The following is an 18,935-nucleotide window of genomic DNA, read 5'->3' on the forward strand; positions in this document are numbered from 1 at the left end:
ACTGAACCAAACAATCATTTTCTTTTCTTTCTTTTTTTTTTTTTTTTTTTGCAGTACGCAGGCCTCTCACTGTTGTGGCCTCTCCCGTTGCGGAGCACAGGCTCCGGACGCGCAGGCTCAGCGGCCATGGCTCATGGGCCCAGCCGCTCCGCGGCATGTGGGGTTTTCCCGAACCGGGGCACGAACCCGTGTCCCCTGCATCGGCAGACGGACTCTCAACCACTTGCGCCACCAGGGAGGGCCCAAACAATCACTTTCTTATGCTTATAAATGAGAAAAGAATCTGGCCAGGGCTCAGCAGGCATTCATAGAGACAGCACCAACTTCAGGGGAGGGATCTTGTGCCCCACTTTTCAATAGGAAGAGTGTCAAAGAATTTGTTTCCATCATTAATCTGTTACAAGAGGTGGTAAAATGGAAGCAGCAACTGTTGACATGTCTTTCAAAGAGATTTAATTTTTTTTACAGGAGCAGAGAAACAGAGCAGTAGGTAGTTAGAATGTGGGATCAAAGAGTATTTGCCCCAGAAAACTGAGTGAACCTAAAGCATGCTGGTATCTAATGGCAATATTCCAGAAAAAAAAGAAGAGGCGAATGTTGTAGTAGAGAGAAGTTGTAACTGGGACCAAAATCCCTGAGAAGGAAAGAAAAAAAGGGACCCAGAGCAAAGAGAAGAGCCGGCCTTTTGTGAACAGGAAACACTTCATTCATGGTAACAGGAGAGAAGGCAGAGACGGGTGTACAGAAGCACCTTCTACCCTGCTTTGCTCAGAAGTCTCCTTATCAGTGATGCCTCCCCTGACTCCCCTTTCTTAAATGGTACCTCCAGTATGCCCTATACCCTTCCCTGCTTTATTCTTCCCCATAGAATATGTGTATATCCATAGTGCATATTCGCATTATCCATAGCACTGCATATGCAAGAGTGATATATTTTACTGATTTCTGGCACATAGCAGGGACTCAATAAATGTCAGCCAAGTGCCTTGAATGAATGAACATTGGAGAGATGTACCTGATGAACTGTAAAGTCAGGAGTGGTGCGGAACGAGATGCTTGATACCCAGATGTCTGAAGGTGACACACGGTGGTAGACAGGTGAGAATAAAATTATATCTTAGGGGTTCCAATCACAGCCCTCCCTTCCTTCTGTACCTTTTCTGTCTGAGTCACGGTGGGTGATCAAGTTACTGAACCTGAGACACAAAGATGAGGACCTTGGGCTTCCCTGGTGGCGCAGTGGTTGAGAGTCCGCCTGCCGATGCAGGGGACACGGGTTCGTGCCCCAGTCCGGGAAGACCCCACATGCTGCGGAGCGGCTGGGCCCGTGAGCCATGGCCACTGAGCCTGCGCGTCCGGAGCCTGTGCTCTGCAACGGGAGAGGCCCCAACAGTGAGAGGCCCGCGTACCACAAAAAAAAAAAAAAAGATGAGGACCTTGTTAACACAAAGTGAGCGCTCCTTGAAGCCTGGCTCTCCTTTCCCACAGCTCTCCATTTCCTCCCGCCTGCTAGTTCTCCCCTTTTTGCCCGGTCTAGGCAGCTAGTTCTCGGTCTCCGCCCTTTAAACCGCCAGGAGCGTGCAGTTCCGGGCCGCAGGCAGCTCAAGCCGTCGGCGTACGGGGCGGGCCGCGTGAGCTACGCCGCGGGGAGGGGTGGAGCCAATTCCTGGGCGGCCCGAGGCTGCGGGCTGACGGGGGCGTCCCGCCCTTCTCCCGTCCGTGCATCCTTCCGTCGTCTGTCCCAGGCCATGGCAAAGGTGACGGTGCTCACCCTCGGGACTGGGGCTGGCACTCTTCAGGGACCACCGCTCTTCTTATCTGTAAGTTGAGTTGTGCCGAGGGCTGCGGCCCGCCCCCCTTCTTGTCCGTCCCACCCCCTCGCCAGGCCCTGGAGGCTCCTGCCACTCCCAAGCAGGTTCCGGGCTCTTAGAAGATATGCAGGCGAGCGCTGGACATACATCCCACAGCGATTGCATCGATAGCCAAATTTCCCCGGCCACCTGAAAACGGACCCTTGCTCATAGCCTGGGAGAGAGGTTAAGGAGAGTTGTCGTCGGTGTGAGTGGCCCAGCTGTTGGCACACACAAATTAATTTTTCATGAAGGCGGTGTATCTTGGCTACAGATTCACTTCTCAACTTTGCTTCAAAATAGATAACCAGATTGGAGGGAGGCCCTGATATTGTGTAAATTTAGGGAAGGAGCTCCCGCCTTGGCTGCCCGGCCGTGGCACAAACCTTCCCAGCTTGGAAGAGACAGAAAACTCGCGTGTGGAGCGGATAGGTGGGAAGGAATGGGCGCCGTGATGGCCCACCCGCTCCAGTGGGGGATGCGTGGGGCGTCAGGGGAGAGACCCTGGCACTGGCATTTGATGTCCTGGGCTCTTGTTGTGTCCCTTCCATTGTGGGATCTTGGGCAAATCACTTTACATTGCTAACAGCTGCTTCAGTAAGCCTCATATAGGAAGCACTTAACAATATGCCTGGGATATAGTAAGTATTCGATAAATGTTAGTGCCCTGCTTCCCTTAAAGTATTTTATAAAGCTTTAAGTACTATACAAGGGGAAAAGAGGTTTCTAAGAATGTATCGGTAGTTTTGTTAGTAACTTTTTTTTTTTTTGGCTGCGTTGGGTCTTTGTTGCTGCGCGCGGGCTTTCTCTTGTTGCTGCGAGCGGGGGCTACTCTTTGTTGTGGTGCGCGGGCTTCTCATTGCAGTGGCTTCTCTTGTTGCGGAGCACGGGCTGTAGGCGCGCAGGCTTCAGTAGTTGCGGCACGTGGGCTCAGTAGTTGTGTCTCGTGGGCTCTGGAGCCCAGGCTCAGTAGTTGTGGCGCACGGGGCTTAGTTGCTCCGCAGCATGTGGGATCTTCCCGCACCAGGGCTCGAACCCGTGTCGCCTGCATTGGTAGGCGGATTCTTAACCACCGCGCCACCAGGGAAGTCCTAGTAACTTTTTTAATAGGGGTTCAAAGTCTAAAGATCATCCTAATCCCTAAGGCTTAATCAATAAAACCTCATTATTTACTTTGAAGTACAACAACACTAAAAATCAAATTGAACATTTTGGATTTTTAGAAAAAAATCGTATGACCCTATGGAATGATTAGAAACATACATTCAGAATAGGTTTTTTGTAACTATTGGGCTTTTCTTTTCTTCTAATTGTTGGTTATTTTTGGAATCACAAACTGTTAGAAAAAAGTAAGAAACAGTGATTTGGGGTTTTTAATCATGTAAAAATTACGGTTTGTGGATTTTCATTAATCATGGTACTATTTGTTGCCAAAGGAGCATATATATAGTATGTATTACATTTATATGTATATAAATACATTTTATATATCTATCTATCTATCTATATATATATATTTGTGCGGTATTACCCTGGTATTACCCATTATGAAAATAAATGAGATGTAAATAGCTGACGCCCCTTCTAGCCTTTCTCCTTTTGATTCTCCATTTACATCTATCCCTGGGTTTGTTCTGCCCACACTCTTCAAATTGCCCCACACAATTTGAAGATAGGCCCTCACTGCTTCCTGGCAGATCCGTAATCTTCTAAAGGATTACAGATCTTCCAGCAAGGAGTGAGGGTCTATCTTTCTGGTTTACCTTCCTTAATTTACTCTAAGGGTGGAGACTGTAGGCCTTTTGTATATGCTTTTGTGTAAAAGTATAGCTTTACTACCATCCTAAAAAGTTTCTCTATCAACATGAAGTCTTAGCTTATTTGATCCAACATTAATATTTCCCCAAGTTTGTTCCTTGGAACACAAGTCACAAGACACGCTCCATAAAAAATACGTTCCTTGGATAAATAAATTTGCGAAGTGTTGTCTACTGTAGCCTTTTCCTAGAGATTGACAGTGTATTCTGGCATGTTGAAAGCTTTGAAAAGTCCTTCAGTAACAAAACAAACAAACAGAAAATGACTTTGCTTTGTCATTTCACAGACTTATTTGCCCACATCCTTCACTCCCTTTTTTGGTACCATCTATAAACATCCTATATAACGCTCTGGGATACAGTTTGAGACAGACTATTCTACACCATTGATTTGCACCAAGACTTAAATGTCAACTGAAAAAGTTGAGGCCTGGCCTTGGGCAGCAGGTGGACCTTGGCCTTGGTTTCTGGGCCCCAAGCCTGATTCTGATTTGTCTGAAGGGACCAACACACACTATGGTCATAGCTGAACATAATATCAGTCTCTGTGAGTCTCGCTGTTGGCCTTGCCTGTGGTTTCTTTTTGTGGATGGGGTGCCTGCTGGAGCTGCTTTGCCGTGGGGTTGCTGCAGTGGGATGACCTGGTCTAGTTTGAAGTAAGAACTTACTGTTTTACTTTCAGCACCTGGACTGAGCAAGTGGGGAGGGAGCCTCAGTCCTTGAACTTCTGGCTGTAATCAGATGACTGAGAAGGGAAAAGGAAAGTGGAAGTGGGGTGGACCTCTGGTTTTTGAATAAAAAAGAAGGCTAGAACAGCCACGGCAGAAGTAGGAGCAGGAATAGGAGCAATGTGCAGCTGGGAGGATGGGTGGTTATGAAGATGGAGGATGGTTGCAGAGCCTTCGAGCAGCCCAGATAGGGGAGGAAGGGAAATTGCACTCACTGTTCAAAAAGCTCTAAAGCCTCACTACTCAAAACGACTGTGGACCAGATGCATGAGCATCATCTGGAGTTCCCAGGACTTGCAGAATCTCAGGCCCCAGCCCACACTATTGAATCAGAATCAGCATTATTTCACAAGCTCCTCAGGGGATGTGTATGCATGTCTCTAAAGTGAGACAGGAGGGGAGGGGGCGGGCATAGCCCTTGAAAGAATGACATAGCCCGTTGAGGACACAACAAAAACTGCTTAGAACAGATTAGGCCCGAGATGGCAGAAGATCCGACTTGCAGTAGAACTTGAGCCTCATTATGCGCTCATTGTAATACATTACCATATGCCAAACGACACACCCACAGGCGCCATGACACTTCCCCGGCCCGGCCATAGAAGGCCAAAAAGTGGGCGGTGACCCAATTCCCGGAAATCCTCTCCCCTTTCTCGAAATAGCTGGAATAATCCTCCCACTTGTTAGCCTATGAAATTACCCAGCCCATAAAAACTAACCACTTCTGTACCCCGGGCCTCTTGCCTTCTGAGCCGGCTGGCACTCTGTCTGTGGAGTGTATTTCTCCCAGAGCTGCTCTCCTTCTGAGACGCCCAAGCTCTGTCTCTGCAATGTGTATCTCTGCTTTCCCTTTACTCTGGCTCGCTCTTGAATTCCTTGCTGCCCAGAGCCAAGGACCCTCACTTGGCGGCCCGAGACGTGGGTCGTGACCCTCCTCTCATGCCCCATTTTCCTGCAATCTCTTTACAAAGTCTGTTAATAAATCTACTTCTTACCTGTCACTTTGCCTCTCGCTGAAGTCCTTCTGCGCCGAGACATAAAGAACCTGAGGGCTTCCCTGGTGTCCCAGTGGTTAAGAGTCCGCCTGCTGATGCAGGGGACACGGGTTCGTACGCCGGTCCGGGAAGATCCCACATGCCGCGGAGCGGCTGGGCCCGTGAGCCATGGCCGCTGAGCCTGCGCGTCCGGAGCCTGTGCTCCGCAATGGGAGAGGCCGCGACAGTGAGAGGCCCGCGTACGGCAAAAAAAAAAAAAAAAGAGAGAGAGAACCTGAGCTTCGTTAAGTCCTGAGGCTAGGTGTGCGGTTGCAATCAGAAGACTGTGGGTTCGAGTCCCCTCTTAAGCCAGAGATTGTGGATTCCAGCCCCACACGAGGCTCGTCTGTGTTCGAGTCCCACATGAGGTGTGACTGGATCTGAGGTGCTATCTGAGGTGCGTGGTTTCAAAAGGACATTCAAATCCTGCATCACGCATCTGAGAACCAGATCAAGAGCTCCTGGAGGGTCAGTAAATTACCTTTATCCCCATTTGAGAGATAAGGCCTCTGAATCTCAGAGAAAATCATTCATCTGCCCAAAGGAGTGAAGGGAAGAGATTATGTCCTGAGACCGGCAGCAGGGTTGAGGTGAATCCGCAGAGGCGATACATCTTTTTTTCCTCAGAGACGCGGTGTATGCGAGTGGGGCAGGTTCACAAGAAGTTATATAGTCCTGGGGCTGGAAGGAACTTGTGGAAGAATACTAGATGTGTCTTGAGGGGTTCCTGGATGCTTCTGAGGTGATAGCAGCACAGAGCAAAGAAAGACGGGAGCTCCCCTGGATCAGTAGTCTTCCCTGCGCTTCTTTGTAGTTGGCTGCTATGGCCGCGCGCGGTGTGCACTGCGCAAGTCCAGGAAATGCCGAGGACTACGATATAAACAGCGCCCCCTGTAGTGTGGAATGTTGCAGCCCCGCGTCTCTGGGACAACTTCCTCATTCCTAAATTGCCCACTGTAATGCGTGAGACCCTTCATTAGAAGGAAACAGCAAAGCTAGCATTAGTATTTCTGCCACCCCCATGCACACTCCAGTGGGAAGCACACTCTAGTGGGAAGAGGGCAGTGGGGGAATTCCAACAGACCTGGGTTGCATCTCAGTTCTGCAACTTTCAAGTCACTTTGTCACTGACCCGGATTCTTGGACTTTTTAATCAACAGAAATTGATAACAGGTCAGGAGAGAAATTTAGGCAAGGCTTTTTGGGGACCTGTGCTGCAGCACAGGGAGCGAAAACAAATAACGGGTTCCCTTGCTCGCTCCCTGAGGGAGGGCAATCTGGTCCTTTAAATGGGGTGTGGGTAGGGGCAGATCCAGCAGCTGGGCCAGAGGGGCAGCTTAGGTGGCCTGCCCACCCCCTCGGTGGAGCTGTGTGCAGGGATCATGTGCAGTACCCTGTTTTTGTTCCAGACACCTCATGAATGGCAGTTGGGTCTTTGGTCTTTTTGTATCATATTGTCCATAATTTGTCCCAACTGCACATGCATGTAGTTATTTTTAGTCCCTTATAGTCTGTATTCTGTTGCTTGAGGAGATGTTTGTCCAAGTGCAAGCATTGTAGCAAAGGGTCCCAGGTCCCAGGTCCCAGTCTGTCTCAACTTTACCATTCTGAGCCTGTTTCTCCACCTAAATATTATGGGCTCATAATACATATCACAGTAGGATATATATAAAATCTGGCACATGAAAGATACTCTGTAAATGTTAGCTTTTATTATTGCCATATGCTATTTCAAAAATCTACCTATGAAGGTTGCAGGATACAAAATGAATGCACAGAAATCTCTGGCGTTCCTATACACCAACAACAAAAAATCAGAAAGAGGAATTAAGGAAACACTCCCATTTACCACTGCAACAAAAAGAATAAAATACCTAGGAATAAACCTGCCTAAGGAGGCAAAAGACTTGTACTCAGAAAACTATAAAACACTGATGAAAGAAATCAAGGACGACATAAACAGATGGAGAAATAGACCATGTTCTTGGATTGGAAGAATCAATATTGTGAAAATGACTATACTACACAAAGCAATCTACAGATTCAGTGTAATCCCTATCAAACTACCAATAGCATTCTTCACAGAATTAGAACAAAAAATTTTACAATTCATATGGAAACACAAAAGACCTCAAAGAGCCAAAGCAATCTTGAGAAAGATAAATGGAGCTGGAGGAATCAGGCTCCCTGACTTCAAACTATACCACCAAGCTAAGTAATCAAGACAGTATGATACTGGCACAAAAACAGAAAAATAGATCAATGGTACAGGATAGAATGCCCAGAGATAAACCCACGCACATATGGGTACCTAATTTATGACAAAGGAGGCAAGAACATGCAATGGAGAAAAGACAGCCTCTTCAATAAGTAGTGCTGGGAAAACTGGACAGCTACTTGTAAAAGAATGAAATTAGAACACTCCCTAACACCATACACAAAAATAAACTTCAAATGGATTAAAGACCTAAATGTAAGGCCAGACACTATCAAACTCTTAGAGGAAAACATAGGCAGAACACTCTATGACATAAATCACAGCAAGATCCTTTTTGACCCACCTCCTAGAGTAACGGAAATAAAAACAAAAATAAACAAATGGGACTTAATTAAACTTAAAAGCTTTTGCACAACAAAGGAAACCATAAACAAGACGAAAAGACAACCCTCAGAATGGGAGAAAATATTTGCAAATGAAACAGACAAAGGATTAATCTCCAAAATATACAAACAGCTTATGGAGCTCAATATCAGAAAAACATAAAATCCAGTTAAAAAATGGGTGGAAGACCTAAAGAGACATTTCACCAAGGAAGACATACAGATGGCCAAGAGGCACATGAAAAGATGCTCAACATCACTAATTATTAGAGAAATGCAAATCAAAACTACAGTGAGGGATACCTCATGCCAGTTAGAATGGCCATTATCAAAAAATCTAGAAACAATAAATGCTGGAAAGGGTGTGGAGAAAAGGGAACCCTCTTGCACTGTTGGTGGCAATGTAAATTGATACAACCACTATGGAAAAGAGTATGGAAGTTCCTTAAAAAACTAAAAATAGAACTACCATATGACCCAGCAATCCCACTATGGGCATATACCCTGAGAAAACCATAGTTCAAAAAGAGCCATGTACCGCAATGTTCATTGCAGCTCTATTTACAGTAGCCAGGACATGGAACCAATCTAAATGTCCATCGACAGATGAATGGATAAAGAAGATGTGGCACATATGTACAATGGAATATTACTCAGCCATAAGAAGAAACGAAATTGAGTTATTTGTAGTGAGGTTGATGGACCTAGAGTCTGTCATACAGAGTGAAGTAAGTCAGAAAGAGAAAAACAAATACCATATGCTAACACATATATATGGAATCTAAAAAAAAAAAAAAATGGTACTGATGAGCCTAGTTGCAGGGCAGGAATAAAGAGGTAGATATAGAGAATGGACTTGACATAGGGTGGGAGGGGGAAGCTGGGGCGAAGTGATAGTAGCATCGACATATACACACTACCAAATGTAAAATAGTTGGCTGGTGGGAAGCAGCGGCCTAGCACAGGGAGATCAGCTCCGTGCTTTGCGATGACCTAGAGGGGTGGGATTGGGAGGATGGGAGGGAGGCTCTAGAGGGAGGGGATATGGGGACATGTATATGCACGTGGCTGATTCGCTTTGTTGTGCAACAGAAACTAACACAGTATCATGAAGCAATTACACTCCAATAAAGATCTATTAAAAGAAATCTACCTATGAATGATCTACTTAATGAGTGGTACTTGAATATATATTGTGGTAATACCTCACTGAGACCATAAGCTAAGGACGAATAACTCACTGGCCCTCCTCTATCAATGCAACCAACATCATCTCCATCTGATGCACTAGCCTACTAATTCCACAAAACAATTCACCAGACATCTACCAAGTACCTTCGTTTTTCCTCGAGTGCTGTATTCATGTGGGAAGTCACAGGGGTGAATAGGATGCAGTATTCACTCACAGATTTCAGAGTTTACTGTGAGCAATGAGACCACAAACTGATTCCTGTAAAACAATATGGTAAGAGACTCTGTAGATGTATACGTGAAGGTTCATGAGGATAAATGAAGGAGTTACTAATCCTGTCAGAGAGTATCAGTAGGAGCTGCAGACGTCATGAGTAGGAATCTTCCAGGTGGATTAGCAGGAAGGACTAGGTGGAGGGAAAACTTGCATGAGAAAGTGATGTAGAGAAAAGGGTCCTTGGTGTCATGGCACCTGATTTCAAATCCCAATTCCATCCTTTTAAGGATAGTAGGACCCAATAAGGAATATTGAATAATGAGGGGTGTGCAGTGGCAGAAGGTAGACTGGGCGAGGATGCATATGGCCCCAAGGAAAGTTCCAGAATGGATTTCTTAATGCATAGCTAAAGATCCTTGCTTTCTTTTGTAAGGAGCTGGCATGTATTTGCAAAGAATAATTCATAGCAGGGAGTATGTGATTTCTGGCCAGAGTTCAGCAGCTTATAAATCAGTGACACATCTCAAACATTGAACTTTATCCTTTAGACCTGGAACATTTGGACTTAATCAAGCCCTTGACAAGATATTTCCTGATAATTGAAAATAAAATAGAAAAATATGAGCTGGATTATAGTAACGCAAGCTGAATTGTCTTCTGGCACTTCCTTCAGCTTTTTGGAAGTGGTGATAACCGGTAAATTTTGCTGGGCAGAGGACAAAATGTGATCTTTGCATTCATACTTCAGTTCTAATCCCAGCTCAGCCACTTCCTAATTTTGTAGCCTTGAAAAGCCACTTAATCTTAGTCATCTGTAAAATAGGGAAAACAATACCTTAGGGAGAGATTTGAGGATTAAAGCAGAGTAATTACAGTACCTGAACTGTACTAGTAATGATTAGTCTGTTGAGATTTGACTTCTTTTGGCCACAGATTTGAACTCAAAGCAACTGAGTGCTCACTTAATGCCTCCTTACCTACTGTGGGCTCCCTTTAACTGTGATTATTCTGCCTTTTCCAGGTTAGAGATCAACTTCCATGAGAGAGAAGCCTAAGTTAGAATACAGACTGATCAGTTCTGCTTTTCTCTGCCCTCTGTGAACACATCACATTTAATGAACCTTGCAAGCCAGGCTGAATACCTCTTCTTCCTGTGTGATTTTGACTCTAAAAAAGCTAATTTGGCTATCCTTGGCATTTTTCCCAAGTCTTGACCCACTCACTGATTGCACGTCACTGACTCTTCTTCTGTGTCACTCTTGGTAATGTCCTTGATTATGACCTCCACTCTTAACATCTTGTACCTGTCCTTTGAGTTCCTTGGGGCACTCTGTGTATATTCACGGAGTTTTCTGTAGACCAGTGTTTTTCAAAATGGTGGATCACAAAATCAATTTAGTAAATTATGATCAACACTTACCTATTTATTTGTTTGTTTGTTTGTTTGTTTGTTTTTATTATGTTTAAAATTGAAGTATAGTTGACTCACAATATTATATTAGTTTCAGGTGTACAACATAGTGATTCAGTATTTTTATAGATTATACTCCATTTATAATTATTATAAAATATTGGCTATATTCTCTGTGCTGTACAATATATCCTTGTAGCTTATTTATCTTATTCATAGTAGTTTGTACTTCTTAATCTCCTACCCTTATATTGCCCCTCCCCACTTCCCTCTTCCCATTGGTAACCACTAGTTTGTTCTCTATATCTGTGAGTCTGTTTCTCTTTTGTTATTTTCATTCATTTGTTTATTTCTTAGATCCCACATATAAGTGATAACATACAGTATTTGTCTTTCTATGCCTGACTTATTTCACTAAGCATAATACTGTCCAGGTCCATCCATGTTGTTGAAAATGTCAAATTTCATTATTTTTTATGGCTGAGTAATATTCCTGTGTGTGTGTGTGTGTGTGTGTGTGTGTGTGTGTGTGTGTGTGTGTGTGTGTATATATATATATATATATATATACACATCTTCACCAATATTTGTTATTGGTATGACCAGCATCTTTAAATAAATGAAATAGAATTGAATAGAAAAGTTAAGAATTTATTAAATGTATTAGGGTGAGTATCACATTGTGAACTTTGTTTCAGAGGTGTGTGTGTGTGTGTGTGTGTGTGTGTGTGATGTGTGTTTCTACCATGTAAAATGCTTTTCCTAATGTGGGTCTTGGTCTGAAAAGTTGGTGAGGCACTGCTCTAAACTTTCTCTTTTATTTCTTTATTGCAAACTTTTTTGATTATAACGTCAGATTTCCATTGGTGAAATATCTTTTTGTTTCTCAGGTCATGGGGGCAGATCCCAAGTTTCCTTTGAAGTCTGCTTTCTAAGTTTGTGTCCATCATTCAGGGACCCACCCTCTCCTTGCAGGCCAGGCCTTCCTCATCTATCCATTCACCTCTGGATCTCTAGCGCCCAGGTTCTCTACTGTGTGCCTCAGGGTGAACTGTGGTGCTTTAACAAAGCTGATTACTAGACCCCACTGCTAGCCTCTTAGCTCAGACCCTCGTAGAGGGTAGAATTGATAGCCAATAGCATGATAGTAGGAGCATGCTACATTTTTATCTGAATGAAAAGATGAAAATCAGTCACCTCCAAATTCCTATTATTTTATACCATATTGTTAGGAATTTTATGCAAAGTGTCCAGTCACCCTTAGCCCATCTTCCTCCTTCTGTGAGACTAAATTATCAGTAAGGCAAAGTGAAAACTTTCTCTGCCTGTCTATCTTTAGTCAAATAAGATTTCTAGGGATTGTTGGATAATTGTTGCTGCTCACTCTGACTATATTGTATCATTAGTTCTCAAAAAGTGTTTATTGTTTAGATCTCTTGGCTGTGCTAATGTTGTGGTCCATTTCTTTCAAATGCTACGTCAATAGCTCTGTGCTGCGCAGGCAGCCTGCTGGTACTTCCTTCTCACATCTGTTCTTTTTTGCTTTGTCCTTCACTCAAATGTTCCCCACAATGTTTATGCACTCAGATTTAGTAAGTCACTTTTGGGTGTGTGTATGTGCAATGCCTTTTTATATGTTGGCCTTGGGTATGATTTTCTGAAGTTATAAATCCTTTAAGCACACCTGCATTTTTCAAGTAACACACCCGAAAGCAGATGTCCAGTCCAGGCTTTGGGGCCACACTGGGCAGATGGGCAGGAGGCCCATCTGTCAGCAGCCCTAAAATATCAATGGAATAAATTGGAACCCTGTTGCTATTTAACCCAAATTTCCACTTAGGACTCCTGACACAGTTGATGAAATAGTTCCTGTTCTGCCAAAGGGCACAGAGTCCTCAAGAGGACACTATGTATCTCCTTTGTGTATCTACCCACCTCTGCTAAATAAATACTGAATGTTGTGCCCAGGGACCCATGTGTCTTGCTTAGGTCTGGTCTGATACAATTGCTCAGGTTTCAGGGACCACTAACCCTGGGGTTGAAACCCAGGCAAAAAGTACAGTTAAGGAGAACTTTATTGGCTACTTACCTTTGCAACTTAATTATAATTTCTGGACAGTTTTATGCGTAGTTGATTCCTTTTTTTCTCTCCCAGAACAAGAAAGAATGCTTCCCAAGAGTAAAATTGGTAGAACTTTCTAACTGTAAATTAGGAAAAGGAATAGATAAGTATTTGAGAGGAGGAAGTATCTCGCTTGAACTTGAAGTATTATCTTGCGAGTTATTTGATTAATATACTTGTTAAATTTTGTTCAAAAATAAAACTATGAACCAGGAGAGTATTATTAAGTCAGTAGTTAGTTATGAATACCAAATTACCTGACTTTTGATTTTACCAACCTACTGTCAATGTTTTTGACTGTTTTTTGATCATTTGTTTTTGTTTGGTCCGTTTAGCAAAAACAATAGTCAGACAGTGTTTGATTTTATGGTAATATAACCTGAGCAGATGGCAGAGGAGGGACAAAAGAGGAATAAAAAGCAATGAGTAAAGGATAAAAATTTTAAAAGACCTCACACACCTATGCAGTTACCACAGGGCTTCTCCTAATGCATCTCTCTTTTAATATCTGGGAGGAAAATTTTTCCCAGAAGCTCTCAGCAGATTTTCCCTTAGATCTCATTAATCAGAGCTAGAAAACAGGCTGGTGCCCTAGCTGCAAAAGAAGCTGGGAAGGTAATTATGGGCCTCCTTTGTGGAAGACTGACCCTTCAGCAAAGATAAAAGGGCCAGGGAATAGCAGCTGGTAGGCAACCAACAGGAGTGTTGGAGGACTCAAGTCCCCATCTGGCTTCAACCAACCAGCTTTGTTATTTGAGAACAACTTGTTTGACATTCATGCTTTTGTTATTATTTTTTTTTAATTTTTATTGGAGTATAGTCAATTTACAATGTTGTGTTAGTTTCAGGTGTACAGCAAAGTGAATCAGTTATACATATACATATATCCACTTTTTTTTTTTGAGATTCTTTTCCCATATAAGTCATTACAGAGTATTGAGTAGAGTTCCCTGTGCTGTACAGCAGGTTCTTATTTGTTATCTGTTTTATATATAGCAGTGTGTATATGTCAGTCCCGATCTGCTTTTGTTATGTTTTGAGGATTTTTTAGAATTATTTATCTCAGTTGACTGAGGTTGGAAAGGCTAGACCACATGACTCAATGCAGTTAGCATCAGTAAGCTTGGTCAGATATCTTATAGTGTAATCTTTTTTTCTAGAAAACAAACATGATATTGATATTAAATATCACTGGATATTTGAAAAACAAACACCTCCACTAAAATTATTAATACCAAATCAGAAATCCCATATGTCTCGAGATTGATTGAAATCCAAAAAATTTACATGTACTTAAAGCATAACTAATTTGGTGATATTTTATTGATGTTTATATTAATAGTAAATGCATATTTGGCATATGAAATGTATCCCCATTTTAACCAAAGCATTTGGAATTTGTTTATATTTCCAATAGGGTTTTCAAAGAGTTTATTTGGTTTGGAATTATTAAGTATCAACATATATTGGGAGTTTATGTCTTTAAAAAACAGCAGGCTATTTTCAAATTACTGTACCTTTTGTACATTTAGTGAATTTCCATGTACTTTAAGAGGTTTTGGGCTCTAAGGAAAAAGTTCTAGTCCATCAATTTAAAACAAATATATTAAGTGTACATTTTAAATATACTTTATTTCAATATATGAATCGCTTTTAATTTTTAATAATCACATTAGTCAACTGGAATAAATAAATAAACCTATCAAAGAAGAGCTAAATATGTAGCCCTATTTTCAAGTTAGGAGTGATAAAGAAAAGGACCCTTAGCTTCCTGCAACAGTAGGAAATAATCTGTGCTGTCTATTCTCTTTTCTGACAGAAACTGGCTCTGAAGACTTGGAGATACTTCGTAATGGACTGGCTTTCATTAGCTCCGTAAGTGTTGCCTTTCACTTACTGTGCTCTGAATCATTTTCTAGGACTGGCAGCTTGTCTTTTGTTTCAGCCTTTTTTATACCAATGCCCATCTTCAAATAAAATGAGCAGTGATATGGTTCAAAAAACAAACCATATATGCATTCATACTGATGTTATGATTTTGATAGTATATGTTTTATGCATATTTGTATTCCTGTGTGTACAGTGAACTCTTATATTCCCCTGTCTTCCATTGTGGCAATTTGTGAGTTCAGTGAGTTCAAGAATGGCTTCCCATTCATCTCTCTATTCCTTGAAGCCCTTAAGTGGTATACTCAAATATTTGCTGAATTGAGTGTATATATGTGTGTACGTGTGTGTATATATATCCCCTCACACGTCATTTAGATTTTTATCTTTTTTTTATACTTTTCAGAATAAGCCTTTTAATTTAAAATCGTTGATATTTTATTCCACAATTTCCAAACTTTGAAGAGAAAAGCCACCATGTTGTTGAACCTCTCCTGCGTATAGATCATTGTGGTAGGCGATATAGCTCAAAACAAAAGAAGTCAACAACCTAATCTAGGAAAACAGAGTTGATAGGATACAGTATACAAGTCATCCAGCCATTGAAAACCCTTTGCTTCCTGTTGTAGTTCATTCAATCCAGTTTTCTCCTATGAAGATGGAAGACTAGTCATCCTCAGCAGAAGTATCTTACAAGCTCTTTTTTAAAGGAACAGAACATATATTTCCAGCAAAATCTTATATGGGACCCAGATATGTAAAACAAATAGATATGTGTCGTTCTTCTACCTTCAGGCTAAGAAAGGAGTTGTTCCCTTTGCTTACTAGACTTCCCCTAAACCTCGTCTCTGAGATGCTTCCAATGAACCTGCTAGGGGATGGTTTAAAAACCATAACGAATGTTCTGTCCGTGTTCCTTGCTTATATTATTGAAGCCCATTCATAAATGTCTCTTTGGTCTGCTCTTCTTTTTTTTATCTTTGTCATGGGTTGGTAGCTTGATAGCTGTGATATTCAACACACATGGAAGGGTCTGTGCCTGTTGTGTGGGTTCACCTGGTGGAGCATGTGGCTCCCAGAGACCCCGTGGGCCTATTACACCAGCCAACTAAGAGGCTTCCCCTGTGGCCCTGTGGCTGGAACCAGACAGTGTGAACCCATGTGCCATCTACCACCTCCATCAGCATTTGAAGTATTTATAAAGTGCCTGTGTTTTCTCCTCCATTATTCTATAAGGGATTAAAATATCCTGGAATAAAGAGCTTTGAACCCGATAAGCCTGGAAAAATACTTCTGATGGACATGAACAGTGGATCATGTCCACTGTTGAAGAGGATACAACAGTGTTGGAACTGAGGATCACTGGAAGTAACTTTGATTTGTCTTCATTTAACCCTCATGGGATTAGCACATTCACAAATGAAGGTAACAATGTTTATTTAATGTTTATTAAAAATAAAGCCAAATTTAAAAAAACAGCAAAATGTTAATGAAAGAATTTTTCTTTTCATCCAACTAAAGTATAATCATGAACAATGTTCTTACTCTGGATTTTAAACTTACCCACATGTTAATTAAATATAATGTTATAACCACATAAAGGCTTGAGAATGCTAAAATATTTGAGATTTGAAAAACACCTAACTTTTAAAAATACCAACCTTCACATTATCTCTGTAATTACTATAGTAATGATATTCAGCTCTAATCATTATGGGTTTTTCCAACTTAAAGAATTGTACAGATCCAGGCATTTACAGGAATAGATTTTTCTAACGTAAGACACCTGCAACCTACAGATCCACTGACGGATGGTCACTTTCGATGCCTCCCTGCCCACTGGTGCCTCTGGTTGTCTTCAAACTGCTTCTCCACATTTTAACATGTTGCCTCATCCCTTACGCCTTCATCCCACTTCTTCCCTTCTTTTTGCAGCCATTTCCTTGGTCTCTACATTAACTCTAATCCCGGTTGCACACACAAGCACCTGGAGAGTTTTAAAAAGCCTGATGTCCAGGTTCCAGCCCCAAATATTCTGAGTCAGTTGGTCTGAGGGAGGCTTGGGTGGTAGTGCTTGTTACAAGCTCTCCAGGAGATAAAAATGTGAGACCAGGGTTGAGAATCACCCCTGTCGTCCATCTCCTCATCAAACAATCCCTTCTTCGGTCCCTGCAGACTTTTCCCATTTGGGCGGGCTAAAATTGCTGCCTTGAAAGTTATCAGCAATGTCTCTCTCTCTCTTCCAATTCTCCCCCTCTGCCTCTCCTTCCTCCTTGCCCTCCCCTCCTCCCCTCCCTCCCTCCCCCCTTCCTTCCTCCATCTCATTTTATACTGTTCAATTGCCCCTCCCTGATATTCCAGTACACTTATGTGTCCTCATTCTGATTCTGCTGCAGGTTGTCTCCCCTCTTTATTATTTTGTCACTCATTTCGAATTCTCTGAGCATTCCCCAAAGGACCAATATTTTGCCTCCTCTTTATTTCCTCTATTTCAGAAAGTTCAGCCATGTCACAACTGTAACTGTGCCAGCTCTCTAGGAGAACACCCCCAAAGTGGATGAGGATGATGATGATTTTAATCAGCTCTTCAGTTCCCTCCCTTCAGCTTATTAGATACTTCTATGTGGGTTCCTGTCCTATAGCCACATTAAACTCAAAATGTCGAAAAGTAATTCTTTATCCTCTTATCTTCCATTCTTCATGTTTACCCCATATGACTTCTCTTCTTCCATGTATGTATATATGAAATATACATATATCCGTATATATTTCCCTTTCAATGACCTCTTCACCCATTTATCAACACTATATTTTATTTTCAAAATATTTTAAGTGCAAAGAAATAGGGTGTTGGGTGTGTGCATGCTCTTTTAAATTAAAATGGGAAAAGTAACCACATAAATATTACACAAGTGCTCGTATAAATTGCTTTTGTATTAAACACTACATCATGGATTCCTTTCTCTGACAGTGCATTTAGAGGTACTTTACAATGGCTCTTTAGAATTTTGTTGTGTGGAAGTACCATAATATAGTTCATCTGTTGATGGATATTAAACCTGTTCCCACTTTTATGCTCATTGAAAACAATGCCAAAATAAACATTCTTGTACATATATCTTCTGTGAATACTTCCTTAGGATAAATTCCTAGAGGTGGAGTCTGCTGTGCAAAACGTGAATCCGGGTTTTAATCCTCACTTATGTTTGATTTCCGACTCCCTCATTCCTCAGCCATCATCAGGGACTTTTGATACTTCCTGTCAAATGCCTCTCTTGTCCTTTCCTGTCTTTTCCTGTCAGTGCCATCTTCCTGGTCCAGTCCCTTATCTCCACATGCCTGGATTACTGCCATACCCACAGGTCATGTTACTCCTTGGTTGAAAGCCCCCTATAAGTAAGCCCTGGATCCCTGTCCTAAGCCCTGAAGACTGGCCTTGGCTCCTGTTTCTGTGGCTTCAGTATTCCCACTCTTTCACTCCTCCAACCACAACCTCACCATTACGTGTTCCAAGGAAACGTGTGCCTCAGGCCCTTTGCACGCTCTCTTCCTTCAGCCTGGAGCACTCTTTCCCCAGATATTCACATAGTTCAGTTTCTCATTTCATTAGATCTCTGCTTTGACATCATCTTCTCAGAACTTCCCTGACTCCTGTGAAGAAGACATCTCATTACTCTCCATCCCTTTATCTGGTTTTGTTTTCCCTTTGTAGCACTTAGCACCAATTAAAATAAACATTTGCTTGTCAAATGGACTAATGGGAAGCTTCATAGCTGGCTTTTGTGTTCAGATTTCTTCAATGCAACCTCCTAAACTTTACACTATTTTCCTTTAAACACCAATTCAGTGACGTCAAAACTTTCCAAAGACTCACTGCTTCCAAAGGCAAAGACTATGGCCTAACTTCACTTGCTGCTTCTGATCATACCTTCTTGACCACTTAAACTGGTATCTTTTATGTCTCAGAGTTGCACTGACTCCCAGAATCTGCTTCCCTGTGATATTATCTCTCACGTGCTCTTTTTATGGAATTGATCATCTCACGCTGTGTAAATTACACCTGAGCACACCTTCTCT

At 42.2% G+C, this 18,935-nt stretch overlaps 1 pseudogene across 1 annotated transcript in view; it reads left to right on the top strand.

Moving 5' to 3' along the window:
- The first annotated feature begins 1,748 nt into the window (after positions 1 to 1,748).
- Positions 1,749 to 18,935, top strand: part of LOC307058363 (serum paraoxonase/arylesterase 1-like) — a 29,088-nt pseudogene continuing 11,901 nt past the window's right edge. The window contains exons 1-4 of the transcript in view: positions 1,749 to 1,820; positions 2,196 to 2,332; positions 14,791 to 14,846; positions 16,095 to 16,283. The product of the transcript in view is annotated as a serum paraoxonase/arylesterase 1-like (transcript). The remainder of the gene's footprint in view (positions 1,821 to 2,195; positions 2,333 to 14,790; positions 14,847 to 16,094; positions 16,284 to 18,935) is intronic.

The sequence above is a fragment of the Hyperoodon ampullatus genome, assembly GCF_949752795.1.
Source record: "Hyperoodon ampullatus genome assembly, chromosome: 9".
Lineage (NCBI taxonomy): Eukaryota > Metazoa > Chordata > Mammalia > Artiodactyla > Ziphiidae > Hyperoodon > Hyperoodon ampullatus.